The sequence below is a fragment of the Conger conger genome, chromosome 12 (genome assembly GCF_963514075.1).
Source record: "Conger conger chromosome 12, fConCon1.1, whole genome shotgun sequence".
Lineage (NCBI taxonomy): Eukaryota > Metazoa > Chordata > Actinopteri > Anguilliformes > Congridae > Conger > Conger conger.
In genome coordinates, this window is record NC_083771.1 from 33,475,040 (window position 1) to 33,491,716 (window position 16,677).

Consider the following 16,677-nt stretch of genomic DNA (forward strand, 5'->3'; position numbering starts at 1 on the left):
TTACCTGCTACAGATAGGAACTTATTGTAATGCGGTGGTGGGTGCTATATATGAAAACAAATGCATGTATTAAAATAATAATACTTTTTTTTTTTTATGGAACCCCCTAGGACTCTCCCAGGACCCTCCTCTGAATGGAAGAGAATTAGATCACCTGTGTTGGCAACAGTGATGTCACCGCAACCAGTATCCGCCAGGAAATAATTGCTGACAGGAAATGAGCCCAGGAGATGGGTGGGACTCCTGGTCAGAACCTTGGGTTCAGATTCCTCTCATCCTTGTTGAGGCATTTCACCCAAGGAAATAAAAAGAAAAGCATTTGCAAATAATTAGAAATTCCATCAATATGGCTCCTAGTGTGGCTATCATTTTAAAAAGACACAATTATAAGATTTCAATTGCTTACCAATCCTCTGTTGGTGGTGCTGTAACATTTAGCATGGAGTCTGTTAACAGTCATTGAAGTTGATATGATGCTATTTAATTTCTGGTAGCCTTTTATTGAGCAGACATTCTGATGCTTGGACAGTAGCACAAATGACTTATGTTGAAATTATAACAGATTTGTAAAAAGGTTTTTCATGATTTGAACGTGTTTTTAAGATTTGATCTACTGTTTGCAGTAACTGAATGCCTTTGCATGTTCACATATAGGTTTATTCCACTTTGAAATTCAATTGAAATTCTAATTGTAATTGAATCAAGAGGGACACCCTAAATTATAAGAAACATATAAAATGAGTTTGTGTAATCAGTTGCTACCATGTTAAAATCCACAAGGCTTTGTGTCTTTACAAAGTTTTTCACAGCATAGTGCCTTCAGATGGAGCTCCTAGACCCCCGACAGCTCTGGATGTAGCAGCAGGAGCACCAGTAGCACCAGCGTTTTTCAAGAGATGTTTAGGCCATGAAGAGCTTGTCCTGCATCCATCCACAGAGTATACAAAGTAAATAGGAGAGGCTATACTGGACATAGCAATTAATAGAAAATGGGCACTTCAGTAGTTATGCTGAATGGTTCAAAAAGCTCAAAAAGGAATATTTTGAAACTTGTGAAATGTGCAGAAGAACATGCTTGTGTGAAAGGCAAAACATTTAAATAACATGCCATGGTGTGAGACCTGATGTGTTAGAACAGCATTTCCTTCCAAAACCTTAATCAGTAGGGGACCCATCGGACTTTTAAATCGTGCCTGACCAAGGAATTATTTTGTTTGTTTTTGTTTTGTATGTAAATAAAACAGCTTTGTATAAAATGGGAGCCATTTGGTCTGATTCACACCATAACCACTGAATAGTACTGTAGATAAGCAGTAAGAGGTGTGTGTGGCCCACTTCATTTGATTCTGGGCCACCCCTGAGCTGCATTTGGGAAGTAATAGAATGAATTTTTACAGTGCCTTTCATCTCAGGATGCCAAAGTGAAGGCGGAGGAAATTCACCTCGCTGCCTGCCAATGTGCAACTCCCACCTGGTGATGCATGGACAGGATTTGCAGCTGAATGCTCACTATGCAGGCGTTCATAAAACAGAAAAGGCTGAGAACCACTGACCTGAAGAACAGAACTGGCACAGCATCTCCATGAAATCCTGCTGCTTTAACTGCTAATTGCAAGCTACAGGTGCACAGCCAATTCTTTTACAATCTGCCAGCTTCTGAAGTAATATGAATCAGATGTTTCACAAAACTTCCCAAAGGAAAAGCATAACTTCCAAACTGGAACTTCCCTGTTGCCTCTATGTACTGAATTACATTTAATATTTCTCTGAAAAACAGAGTTGCAATATCTAGTTCTCCAATAAAAGGCTTTGTGAATTTGTGAGATAATTTTTGCAATGTCAAGCACAAGCACTGCATTTTCATTGTTTGGACTGGTCCTCAAAGACGGCATTATGGCTTGGTGCTGCGTCTTGGTTGATCTTGGTCATCTTTATGCCGAGTTCAAGTGTCAGGGGAGAGGGTCAGAGCAACTGGCAGGAGCAAAGTTGTTTCAGGCCCTTATTGCTGAGAAGAACCCCCTCCCCCTTCTGCTCCACAGATTCGTCCTCCTTGTAGATGCTATGAATGGAGCTTCTGTTTCCACCTCTCATTGGTCATGGGGTCCACTGACTCCACGAGTCCTCTGAGTTCTGTCAAGATATGCGCCTGCTTTCTGAGGATTTTCACAATTCTCTTTCACCTGCCATGAGTCCTGCAGCCAGATACGAGTGTGCACACATATTATACTGATGTGGTTTACATCATTCCGTCTTCAAACGTTGACTTGTTGAAGGGCTGGAAAAAGTGTCAGTTATACTGTACCTGTGTTTTACATATTCCCTGCCTCATGAAGTCATCCTACTGTAGCTAAAAATGCCATCCTGTCATAATGATGTTTTTCCCCATGTTCTCCAACAGGTTTGTGTGTGTAAACGGTGGATTGCTGTCGGGAGGTAATCTTCGTACCACACCACTACAGTGACTATTTCTGTGGTGCAGATGCACCAACCTATAACTAAAATTAAACAGGTACACTAAAATGTCTAATTTCATGGCATGACACATTGTTGTCAGATGACATTTTGCCATGGTTACAGCTCAATCATGCTATTACACACAACAAAAAGCTTTCTGGCCTCCGAGGACGACTGTCAATATGGTCTTTGTTTACTAAGCACATAGCAGTCAAATTAGAAACATTGCCTTCAAAATGAGGTTATTCCTATGGAATGTGGTGTGTAATAATGGTTTTCTCCTTCAGGAAGTTGTTGGAAATGACTTTTACATAGAGATGATTCTCATGTGACCCAGTGGCAGAAGTGAAACCTCTGTTGAATGGAGAAGTTTAGTAGTTACAATGATACATTCGTAATGATTCTTGACTAGTCTTTTCAATTTCTGTTACCTCTGAGATTTCCCCAGCTAGTCTTTTAGATAGGAGGTCTAAGAACATTCCACTTTCATAATGGCTGGTTTATCACTTTAGCAGTTTATCATTGTTCTGTGCTGAAATCTGAAAATATGAATTATCTCCATCTGGGTTTTTTGTTTTTTTTTACATAAGGATATTCTTGCCTTAAAGGCCACCTATGGAGAAATGCCACCTTCTGCTACTATTTGGAGAATACACATGGGGCCTACAATTATGACTGGGCTATTAAAAATAGGTGGAGAAAAAGGAAATGTGAATAAAGTGAAAAACACCCCCCTCTGTATTACAGTTCCACGATGTGGGGAGCATATTTGGCATAAAGCACTTAATATTATCTCTTCCTGAGCTGCTTTGCCAGTTGGGGTGAAATATAATCCAGTTGGTGACACTTTTACGGGGCCCTGTATGAAATGGAATGGAAAAATGTGCTTAACTTTGCAAAAATATATGCAGATGAATCTCATTTAGAGGCACATAGCTACAGAGCAAAGAGAATACATGACACTTATAGCACTGGGGCACACTAATCACAATGCTGACTTTCATTGTGTGATGACATTTCAACACTTACCCAACCGTGATTGACCTGGATTATTGAACTGTCCGTCAATTATGAAAGGACAGTGAAGGTTTGAAGGTTTCTTGCACGATCGACACATACATAAATCGAAATCTTGAAATCCTTCACCAAAATGTAATTGTTTGCAGGACTCCTCTCACTGCTCTTTCCTCACTGGTGTTTATGGAACCATTCCTCTGGGACGAGGCCAGAAGAAGGAGAAATGCTTAACAAAAATGGCGTATACTTTCTCTCCCCCCCCCCCCCCCAACCTATATTTCACTGCTGTGGCATTGTACAGTGATTGTGTGGAAGTCAAGCTCAGGTCTGTGGCAGCACTGCTTGCAAATACACTCTGTGTCAAGTCCGTTTCAGCCGAGTGGGTTTTCACAAAGGCCGAATACACTCTGGAGTTACCCTGCATTGTGCAGCGGGGCGCATGTGTGCTGTCCTAACATCTGAAGCTCAGGTGACAAAACCCTAAAAACCAGAGAGGCATTTGGGAAGGAAACATATCCACCATTTTAAATGTAATTATTTTCAATTCCCCCCCAAACATACACACGCTCACATTGTGAGTTATTATGTACTTCTCTCAGTGTTGGGTGTGAGTGTATATGCGGAGCTCCTGTACTCATGCAGGGCTCTATCATAAAGGCAGAGGTCTGGAGTCCCTGCTCTTTCTGTGGTCATTACTGCCTTCATGTCCGGCACAGGAACAGCATGAGGACATCTCCTGCTGAGGGTATGGCAGGGGTCTAAACACACTCCTGTACCGCACACCACACACGCGGGGAACAAAGACCCTTTCAGCCCCTCTCTCGCTGTTTTGACTGGAACCCCCCTCAAACGGCCTGTGCTGCAATTAGGCCGACCTCTGGCAGAGGGTGAACATCTGGGCCCCCCCGTCCGCAACTCCCCCCTTGCCTGTCAGGTTCGGCTGAAATGATTGTTTTAATGCAATTCCAGTATATCACATTCCATAAATCACCGTACTCAACTCATTAACCTCCCCTGACAGCCCACCTTCTTCACACCGCTGAAACCACCCGCTCGCTCGGGCTCCCCTGATCCAGTTACCCCTGAGAAACAGCCTCCGTGGGCCCGGGTTCCTCCCCGGCCTGTGGTTTTCTGTCCTCGTGGTCGTGCAGCGTTCAGAGCCTCTGTGGGTTTGATCTGTCATGGACACAAGTTTTAATTAATTTCTCCAGTGCTGTGTGTTTCACGCTTCAGGCCGCATCAACGTAATTGTTTCTTTGTTTAGCAGACACCCAAATCCACGGTGACTTGTAGCTGCTATCGTTGTGGAGAAAGTTATTAGGGGAAGCTCTTTAGGTCACCTGTTGTTCGGGCATCCAGTGATGAGCAGAAGATTGCACATTCTGTCAGGAGAGTGTCAGTGAAAGGCACAGTTCCACATCTGCTTTACTTTCTGTCATCCCCCAGAACACTGCATGCTCTCTCTCTCCAACAAAGTGCACTCTCTCTCACTCTACTGCACACCACTGTACTCGCCCCCTCTCCTAGCACATTGCATCTATTATATAATTGTGTATAATATCACAATTTGTCACACCATGACTCCCATTTGATTGTCTTTAACTTTTAAAGGATAAAAGAGTGCTCATTACATTCAGCATTCTTACAAAATGGCTGATTAATCATACCATGTATGTGATGATCTGTCTCTTGACAGTCATATTTTAAGACTTTTTCCTAAGTTGAGTTGACCCAAAATGTAGTTTTTATTGCCATTATTATATTATTATTATTAACTGTTGCAGCATTTCAGATATGATCCATAGTATGTTTCTATAGCTTCACCTGGATCCCCCATTCTCTATGTATTTCCCAGACCAGTTTAGAGGAGAGGAAACCAGTATGTAGGTCCCCTCCCAGAGCAGCAGTGTGTTATGCGTTAGGTTTATGTGACACATGGTGACCCATTTCTTTATTTTTAGGAACAGTGTGTCTAATTAGCTTTGACCTCGCAAGAGTAGAACATTCTTTTTGAAAGATCTTGTCCTGGTTTTCAAAACCTCTAAAGGTTTTGAATCCATCAGTCTTCCAAGAACCCAATTTCTACACAGCATTCAGGAGACAACCTTTGAAAACAACCGAATTCACCAGGTTTTGAAGTGTCAAAACATTTTGAAACATGCCAATCAATATTACACCTATAAAAACTTATTTTGTTTATACAGATGATATTTCTTTATATTACAGTGTGTGGCACTGGTTAATAACTCTTCTCATGAGCTTGACATCCAATCAACAGTATCATATCCAGTATAGCATCTTAAAAAGATGAGAGTATAAATAAAGGCTAGATAAAGGACAAATAAACCACACAGTTGTTGTTGTTAAATCATAGATGGTGAAAACAGTTTGTAGCTCAGTTTACCTATTATCACTACCAGCAATCCAACATTCAAAGTGCATATGGCTTAGATATAACATAACTCAGCGACTGACATACAGTAGAATAACCAGTACAAACACAGTGTGATCAGCTTCCTTTATTGATGTATTCTATAGCCCAAAGCCTGGGGAAGAAGAATAAGACCTGTTGTGTACTGAACTTTCCATATAACCATGAAATACACCCCTCCCCCCACACAGCCAGAAAACACAGAATAACTTGCCACGGTACGTATGTCATAAAAGCATAGATCCTTGGCATATGTAGGGCCAGGCTTGACAAGGCGCTTCATATTCTAGACCAGGGATCTCAAATTCAGATCCTGGAGGGCCACTGTGTCAGCTGGTTTCAGATGTGCTCCTGCACTTAAGTGTTAAATTTAAGTCAATGCCAAGGCCTAAATCGGCTTCTGATTGAAAAGAAATCACAGAAATCAGCAGACACAGCAGCCATCCAGGATTTGAGCTGGAGATCCCCCAGCTATTCTTGTCTTTAAATATTCTTATGTTGTCATTACTGCAGAACCATAGTCAAACTCTCCTTTAATCCTTCCAAGTGTGGTATATTTTAACCATAATAGGCCTCTAATAGGCTGTTACAGTGTTAAAGCCCCTTAGTATTGTGTTTTGTGCATTCAAACAGACCTGTTTACATCTTCACATCCTTAACACAGTGGTTTGTTCAGCTCTTTTGCCACTGCACGTCACTGCTGTCCAGAAGACAATAAAATATACACTCAGTGAGCACTTTTTGGGGTATTTAATATACTTTTTTAGATGCATTAAATCTTCTAGTGCTGTAGCCTATCCACTTTGAGGTTCAGAGCTGCTCTTCTGCATACCACTGTTGTAATGTGTGGTTATTTGCGTGACTGTCGCCTTCCTGTCAGCTTCAACCAGTCTAGCCATTCAATAACAACACAAACTGCCACTCACTCAAAGTTTTTTGTCTTTCACACCATTCTCTGCAAACTCTAGAGAGTGTTGTGCATGAAAATCCCAGGAGATCAGCAGTTTGCAAAAAAAACTGAAATATTCAAACCAAGCCTGTCTGGAATCAACAATCATGCCACAGTCTACATTTTCTCCCCATTCTGATGGTTGAACTTTAACTGAAGCTCCTGACCTGTATCTGCATGACTCTATGCATTGTACAGCTGCCACACGATTGGCTGATTAGATAATCACATGAATAAGTAGGTGTACAGGTGTTCTTAATAAAGTGCTGAGTGAGTGTCATTTGACAATAGCATGGTGTAGAGATACAAATACAATGAGGCAGAAAGTCACAGAGATGCTCCTGACAAAAAAACTTGAGGCAGAAGACCGGTCAGTAGATGACAAGAGTGGTCTTCTTCACAACAACTCTTTTGAACTGTCCTGTTTTTGCTAGGCATATGTGGGCCTCCACTGGTTCACATTCAATGATTACAACTGGACTCAGGCGAGGAGCCAAGAGGAAGATAAAGAAAGTTTGTGGAGTCACTTTCTCCACACACTCACTGAATGGGAAGGGAAAGGCTGGGAATGCTTTCTGAGCAGAGCCTCCTCTTAATGCTGCAAGAGCCAACTCTCCTCAAGCATGCACTTTATTCATGCGCTTTGTACAGCTGTTTCAGACTGATGCACCAATAAGTAATCGATTGTGGACTAAATTTCAGCATGTTCTCGCTCTACTGTATCCAACTGTATGCATAGTATACATTATGGTGTGTTTTCTGTAGCTAGTAATCAAATATTGGGCACCTTAAATGACCCTTGAATGTATTCACTCATTAAACATTGTAACATTAAAGATATTAAGATAAGATACTAAACTGGTTTTGATAATGTGTAGAATCACTTTAAGTAGCAGTATTTACCGCATCGTGTGTGAACCCCAGTATATGAGGCTGAGGAGACTAGGCAGTGGGGGAAATGGTTCTGTATACAGGAGGCTGAGCCAGGCAGGCAGTGTAATGGTTAATAAACTCAGTCTGAGCTGCCAGTATGGATGAATAGTTTCTAGGGAAACAAACCCAGGAAAGAGATCCTTTCTCATTTCTCCAACTGGGGCTGTAAGTGGAAACTTTCATTAAAGATATACACAAAGAACACAAAATCTGGAACTGTTTTTATTTTACAAAAAAGAAAAAACATGAAAATAAAATGTAAATAATCCATTGCACCGACACGCTTAAATGAAATTTGAAATGAGGCAAATTTGCAGAATTGTCTTAATTGTAAAAGATGTCATGTGAACCATAAAGATATCAGAGGAAATGACCAGGCATTATCTCTCTTAAATGGTACAGTACTGTCTCACTATATACTGTACAACATTAGGAGCATAAACTTTGTGCAAGTAAGATAGTTTCCTATCTTTGTTATGCTCCCCCTCCCCCTTCTCCTCAATATGAAATGTACAATCATGCTCTTGCTGCGATGCTCATTTAACTGCCATTGTTGATTGAAGAAAGCTCAGACAAACAGGTGCCTCCTCGGAAGCTTGTTACACCACAGTGCAGTGCCTACGCTGTGCTCACACTCACACAGACATGGGTTGGAGGAAGTGGTCATTTTCACTTTCATTGCAAAACACCCTGCTATTACATGGTTAATTGTCTTTGAGCTCTATTTTAAACAATTTTATGCCAATAGACATTATACATTTCAAGGTAGCATATTCTGAATAGTACTGTTCCTCAGACTGTTTTTCAGATGAGACCTTCAAATCATCTGAGCACCAGATTGGTCATGAGTAGGTTGGACAATTTTTCAGAACAGCAACCTGATTAACATCTGTCTGAGATCTGATCGCACATGCACAAAATGTAGGCTACCTAATATCTGTTTGCACATGTACAAAATGTAGGCTACCTAATGTCTGTTTGCACATGTATCAAATGTAGGTGATATGTCCAAGGCGGGAAACTTAGATGCCCGCACTTTGCTCTCTTTGCTCTGGGCGAGTTATGTTTTTGAATATGCAGCAACAAAATTATGTTTTTTTCATCACTAAAGATAGTCATTACATCTCTTGGGAATGACAATTTTTAAATATTCAGCAGAACTGTATTTTTATCACAGGCCATTAAAATGTAACTATTAAGTTGCAAGTTATGAATGTTCCTTTCTTTATGAAATGTGGAATAACAATGCTAAGTGATTTACATTTGATTATGATACTGCATAAAGATATGTCGAGAGTAGGTCACGTCAGCACACCATGTGTGTTCATGCATCAAGTAATGTAATGTGATGATATTTCCAAGGGCAATCTGCTGGAACCAAATGCCATCATCTGAATTATATGGTTCATTGCTGCAGTGGAACTCAAGCAAACACAGGCTATTTTTCCAGGGCATAAAAAGAGTCAAACGTTGATATCTCCTGAAAATGAAAATACAATACAAATAAACATTAAAGGGAAGCTCATTATTTCCCAACATCATGCAGTTGGCTAAACTTTCAGTTTGCACCCATGACATTTAACAGTTGCAAGCAATACAAACACGTTGTCTTTAGAAAAAGAGAACAAGGCCAACAGAGGAAGAGAGAGCGATCATTTGACTGGCTTTTGCCTGCCACTGTGGTCACTGAATAGGAGGCTTGGGGTGTTTAAGTACCAGTCAAGGTATCTCTTCCTGTTAACCAACGGGGCTGCAATGCTAAGTGAGGACTCTGAGACCCCAAGTTCAGAGCAAGCCAGAAAACTGTTGGCTCCAGCCACATGTGGAACGAATGAATGAGGAAATGGCAAAGGACCGGGAGCCGTTAATGAACAACGGCGGGGACCCCTGCGCGCGCCTGCTACTTTCCAAGCACGGAGAGGAACCCCATCAACATCCCCGGCTGAGGAGCGTTCGGAATTAATTTATCTCGCTCACACGTGCAAATGAACCACCGCTTGGATGCGTTTTCCTGAGTTTGCAGATTTATACAGCATCTCTCGTTGCGAGGAGCTGTTCGGAAAGGACAAGATAGCGCTTCGAGAGCGCATTTTGTTAGCCTAGGTAAACTCAGACGATATACATCGACAAATAGAACAACTGCGGATTTGTACATTTTTGAAACATTTTTGTAACATGGTAAGTACCTTAATTCATTGACCTACACAGGGAACAGATGTATTGTCAAACAATAACTTTTTGTTAGCAGACCACCGCGCCCGTATTTGGAGAGTTACCATATATGTATGCCTCTGCATTGTCGGCTGCCTGAGGTTTCTCCAATCCGAGCGCACCAACCCTCCTCATTCGAGGTTCGCTCTGGAGGTGTAAATTGAAACAGTACAGTTGGCCGATAGGGCATGTAAACCCTGCATTTATGGGGGCAGTGGAACGTTTTACAAGCTTTCCAAGAGGTGACCTTATATATACAGTATATATATGACATACCAGTTAAAGGAATTTCTTTAACGAATACGTCAAACGATTTAGAGTTTGGATGATTGCATGCATCATTGCACAAGCTACAGGTTAAGTGTAGACGAAGGTGATTCATTTTATATGTATATCTGCAAGGAAAATTTCCCTGAGCAAAATTATTAAGCAGCTTAATAATTAAACCATACCGTTTGATGATGATTATAATATGTAAATATGAAATCATTATTTAAACATGTTGTGACACAAATGCTTTATAAGTCTTAAACATGGTTGAGCTTTTAAAAACCTCACTTGTACTTCTGTACTATGTTTTGTAAGCTTTCTTGCGCATGAACTAATGATGAAAAGACACATAGCTGGTCAAGAAACAGTTGATATATATATTGCTGATCTCCTGCATGCACACTAGTCTCTAGAGTTTGCAAAGAATGGTCCAAAAAACAAACCAAAAAATCCAGTGAGCAACAGTTCTGCAGACAGAAACGCCTTGTTAATGAGAGAGGTCAGCGGAGAATGACCAGACTGGTCAAAGCTGACAGGAAGGTAACAGTAACGCAAATGACCACACAACAGTGGTATGCAGAAAAGCATCTCTGAACACACAACACATCATAACTCTCAGTGGATAGGCTACAGCAGCAGAAGTCTAAAAAATAAGCCTAATAAATACCTAATAAAGTGCTTGCTGAATATATATATATATATATATATATATATATATATATATATATATATATATATATATATATATATATATATATATATGTGTGTGTGTGTGTGTATATGAGATATATAAAAAGGGCTGTGATTCCTACACACATAACTGAATGTGGATATAAATAGGCTACTATGCTCAAATTAAAGCTGACAGCCTGCACTTTAAACTAACATTCATTGTTTTATTTCAAATCCAGTGTGCTGGAATATAGAGCCAAAAAAACTATAAACAAACATCATTCCACACAAACTTGCGTATGTATGTACTGTATATGGCTGGAACATGAGCTGGAACACAAAATCTTTCTTGTTTGTTCTTTTCTATAACTCCCTCTGTAATTCCCATATTTTTTTTATACGCAGCAGCATATGCATGAACACAGGCGCGAAGCAATATCCACAGTAGCTAAATGTTTTTTTTTTATCTGTGTTTGAATCTGAGGCGGCATGGTCTAATGTGCAGCCCAGCGTGGGCACCTCTCCGCACAGTGGCGCAGGCTAATAAAACACCCATCAACTTCTGACTGCAGGAACCTCTCAGACTTCCTGCATAAAGGCTCCAATAAAGAGCGCGTTGTTTGGGACAGAAACTCCCCACTGTTGGGTCGAGGCCATGGGCTGGAGGCTGGATTGTGTAAACGCACCCCACTCTCTCCCTTTTATCCTTCGTGTAACTATTTGGCATGGCAGACCATGAATGGCACCATCACGTCTCCCCGAGCATCGGAAGTGCTTCTGTTGACCTTGTCACTTTTGCATACTTGGTACTGATATTTTATTTGACTGTGAATACCGTGATGCATAATATTAGCAGCTTTATTAGGTTTTCTGTGGAAATCTCAAAAGTAATTTGTACATATGCGCATGTCCTGGCTAATTTAGCACGGAAGCTTTTCCTGTGTTTTCACGTCTCTTGTCAAAGAATAGAAGAACTCGGCCTCTGAGTGACCTTGTTTGCATTGTTCTTATCTGTTTTTGGAATTAATGCTTTCAGTTATAACATAGCTCCCTCCCCTTCCCCCTCAACTCGTCAAAGTCTATTATTCAGCTAGCTCTCTTTTGCAGTGAAAAAGAGCCACCTTGGTTACGTACAGGGTGGCCTCTCTTTATTGCTGTAACAGCTGCTTTCTTAGCCTATTCTTGGTTGTTCAACCCACATCATTGGCTCAATAAGACAATGCTTTCATTGCTAGTTAAACCATCAGCATAGCTGTGTTCTTCCATGATGAATGAGGTAGAGGTGACTGAAACGGCTCAAAAACAAAAAGGAACATAATATGGTAACATAATGACATAATTTCCTGCTGTGTTTGGCTTCAGTAAACAGGCGCAGATTAAAGTGACAGAGGGATTCACATGGGCCTTGTAAAAAAATCGAACTAATCAAACTGTTTACGGGCACAGTTGCCTAAAAAAAAATTAGTCTTTACTTTTGGTTTATGGTTTTGGTAATACGGGGCTGCTGTGGCCAGCAATGGATGGAAGAAGTCTGAAAGAACAGAAGCACTTCTAACATGTGAAATAGTTTTGTTGGATGTGGTTGTAAAAATAGGTTGTAATGCATGCTCAGCAAGATAGTGCGGTCTTCCAGTTTTTTTCAGTAGTTTTGAGCTTTCCAGTGCAGACATACTGAGCGCCATTTCGAGGAAAGACTATCTGTTAAGTAGGCATTACTTTTGAAACCTAGAGAAATGTCACCACACTGGTCTGTCCAAATACAACTACTCTTAAGATGGATGACTGGAATCCTTGAACGCTATGAATACACTTGACTGGCAAAGAATGTCAAAAACAGTCTATTCCTGTCAACTCTGTAATCAGATTGTTGTTTTTTGAGATGCACTAAGACACAGTCTCTTAACAAACTCCCTGGCCACAAGGGCCAAGGTCGTCCACAGAGCAACCAGAGTTCCTTGCTCCCAGATTAGCGGGAGAAGAGATGTCTCTCTTTGTCTTTTCGGTACTTTACAGAGTCTGACCGCTGTGTTAGACGGAACCCCCTCAGACTGGTATTAAGCACGTCCCCGAAGCCTCGGCTCCAGAGTAATAATGGTGCTGGAGATCGAGCTGGCCGCCATCCACGGCACTCTGGTTCCGCTCTGGCGAGCAAACGAAAGGCCTCTGTGGACTAGCGTTAGAGAGCCCCACCCCTCACCTCAGCACGGGCACAGGTTCATACAGAAAGTGCCAGTGCAGCCGTCAGATTTCTCCTATTTCAGCACGTGAGCGTGCTCAGCTCCAGCTGAGCTGCTGTGGCCAGAGTGAGGGTGGGTGTCACTGGAAAAGGTTTGAATACAGGCATTTGGTACAGGTCTTGCATGTTTTTTCAGCCCAGTTGTGGGCAAGGTGAATTGGTGATTCAGACATTCCCCAGCCAACTGCTAGCCCCTTCAACCCCCCCCCCCCCCCACCCACACGCACATAGACACGTTTGGGATTCAAACTTGTGGTATGGATTTTCACAGACTTACCCAGGAAAGGAAAATGGGGGAAGGAGCCATATTCTCTCTTACATGAAATACCTCTTCTTTCTGGAAATTATGAAGAAGAATATTTTGTAATAATGTCACAAGGTTTCATGTAATTTATGGTTCCCTTTTCCTGCAGTCAGTTTGTCTAACCTTACATTTGGATGATGTAACATCTGACCAAACATGCTTTCTGCACTGCAAGTATCACGAAAACATGTGGCTTACAGGGAACAGTTTGTGGGTTTCTTGTTGTCATTGGATTAAGACAGTGAGCTGACTAATTTGATAATTTCTGTTTAATTGTGATCCTCAAAAACACAATTCCATTCTATTCCATGTTCTAACACATTGAGTGGAAGGAAATGAAACATGGATGGGACTGCAGAGGACAGCAGTTGCACAGTTTTATACATACAGACACACAAGAAAAAAAAACTATAGATCAACATTGGCCACAAAAAAACACCAGCTACGGTCCTGTTTTGAAGGGACCAAACAATTACACAAGAGAGCTACGCACAATGGATAGATTGCATTCATGATTCAAATGAAACATCTTTCTGTGTAAGCAGTCCCCTTGAAAAACTGGAGAAGTCATATTATGTGCGTCAAGAACTGCACAGTGTGGCGATATCTTCCCCACCATTCATGGGGAAATACCCACTACAAAAAAGCTTAGACAGATACATGTTAAATAGAGATACCTCTATTTATTCTCCAGATATGCAGGTTTGCAGATATGGAGAAGGGAATGTTGAGTTAAGTAGTTGCCATTAACAGATTGGCATTTATATAGCACCTTTATCAAAAGCTGTACAATTGATGCTTCTCATTTACCAATTCACTTTCACACACAAACAATGATTGATGGCCATGGAAGCAGCTTGTCAAGAGCAATGGCGTTTAGGTGCTAGGTTGCTCAAGGACACTTTGAGGGCGGGACTGAACTGGTAACCCTCTGACTGACAGACGACTGCTCTTACCGTCTGAGCAAACCAAGATCGCACTGTCACCTCACACCAAAAAAGTCCCAGGTTGGATGGATTGGCGAGTTGTCCAGGGTGCATTCCTGCCTCTTGCACAATGCATGCTGGTGTGTGGGATGGGATGAGAGTGCAGAAATCAGTATAAGATTGAACAACCACAGAATGAATACCAAACACTGGCTCAGAAGAAGCACAGCATGAACAGTAAATAACCAATGCATCCAAATATCCAGAAATGTTACAGAGAAACAAATGATATATTATAAGCACAAGACTCTCCAAAAGAAACCACATCTCTTTCAATCAGCACAGAAATTCCTTGAGGCTGTTAGAGATTTTGACTCGAAGCAAGTCTGCGGACTTGACTTGACAAAACTCCCACTGGACTCAAATCCAGAATTTGACATGAGCTGTTCTTCCAGAGTCATCCACTGCAAATGATTTGCACAAGAAAACAACACTGCAATGGCACCAGGGGAATTGTGGAGCAGAGGCGAGAGTCTTTCCCAATATTTTGCAGAAAGCAAAAAGAAAAGCCTGTTCCATCCAACTCTATCAATGCAGAAAGATGCATCCCGTCATATGTACAAGATTATGCATCGTCAGAAATTGACCCCTAATGAAACTACATCAATATTATTAATAACCTTCTATTCATACTTTTTGTGCAGGTGATATAACTACACTGTTTATGTGTGTAGGCAGCTTCCCAGAAAGAAATGACAAAGCAAAATACATGGCTCAACAAAAACGCACTGCATGCAGCATGTGATAGTGTGGAAACATTGCTGTCATTTTCCTTTGTCAACTTGCTTACCGATGTGGATGACCGGGGAACTATCTAAAGCGCAATCTAAGATTGTGCTGAGGATGACTGAAAAGCAGGTTTTTCCGACTACTTTGGAAAAACTGGTGACCCTGTGTATACTGGTTCAGACGATTTGATACTTTAGATGGGACCTTTAGATGTACTTATTTATTCAGGAGAAGACATTATCTCTCGTGTTCCTACAGTAATCCATGCTCCACAACATGTCCCCTTAATATCGTCACTGCTGTGTGTTGGGGGAAATGGGAGTGTAATTTTCAATCAAGCTTGACCTCCCAAAACCATCACAGTGTCAATGTTTCAATGTCTAAAAGCAAGCTGGGGAACGGCTGAAGCGCTGGTGGGTGGCTGGGGGGAGAGCCCTGGTCTCAGCGCATGCACAGGCCAGAACCCTTATGCTGCAGGGTTAGTGACAGAGCGCTTGGCTTAAGATGCAGAGACCCACAGCTGTGTGAATCGGGGAGAGAAGGGGAGGAGAGTGGAGCTGGAGAGGTGGGGGTGTCAATGTTGTCTTCTTTTCCCAAAGAAATGAATCTCAGAGTAACAGCAGCAAAGTCAGTAAAGCCATCAATTTTCCAAGAGTCCATTCGCCATCCATCACTGCATGTAGTCCTCACATCAATCTGTCGACGTTCACCCACCACCGAATCCATTTGTCAATCCGCCTTCCCTCCACCCTCTCTCTTTTATCTGTCAGTTCATCCAGTCCTCCACCTCAGCATTTACTTAATCCATTCATCCAACCCTTGTGACATTAATTCATCCATACACTAGTCCATTTAGTCATCTGCCTGATTCTGTTAATTATTAAATCATTGAATTAACCGTTCAGTCATACCACAACTCATTGACCGATATTCATCCATATGTCAGTTCCTCCAATTATCTTTTCAGTCATCTCAATGAAAGTTCCAACATTGGATTACAGCAAGTAATGTAAATTGCTGTAAATCTAATCACTGCTCCTAAAGAAAATTTAATTGCGTTTCCATCCTAACAACTTGCTAACAAATGACAAGCAAATTTATCAGGATGGATTTACGAATGAGCATGTCTGTGGGCAACCCCGTAGTCTCACTTTGGGCAGTCGTACCATGATCATTGTAGATGAGCAACCAAATGGCAACCAGCCTATTTTCCTGTAAAAGTAAATGTATTCCCATTAGCACAACTTCTGATTACAGTGGAGTGAAATGGCACTGATTTGAAGTCATATTAGTACAGTATAAAAATAATCTGTTATTTAGCTGACGCTTTTATCCAAAGCAACTTGCAGTTGATTAGACTAAGCAGGGAACAATCCTCCCTGGTTAAGGGCTTTGCTCAAGGGCCCAACAGCTGCGTAGATCATACCGTGAACCACCAGGATCATACCGTGAACGTATCAGGACCTAGTCATGTAACTTAGCCAC

The 16,677-nt window shown here is 41.4% G+C and overlaps 1 protein-coding gene across 1 annotated transcript in view; it reads left to right on the plus strand.

Annotated features, from left to right (window-relative positions):
* The first annotated feature begins 9,408 nt into the window (after nt 1-9,408).
* Nucleotides 9,409-16,677, plus strand: part of LOC133141573 (uncharacterized) — a 35,303-nt gene continuing 28,034 nt past the window's right edge. The window contains exon 1 of the mRNA XM_061262139.1: nt 9,409-9,962. The gene's annotated coding sequence lies outside the window, so the exon portion shown is untranslated. The remainder of the gene's footprint in view (nt 9,963-16,677) is intronic.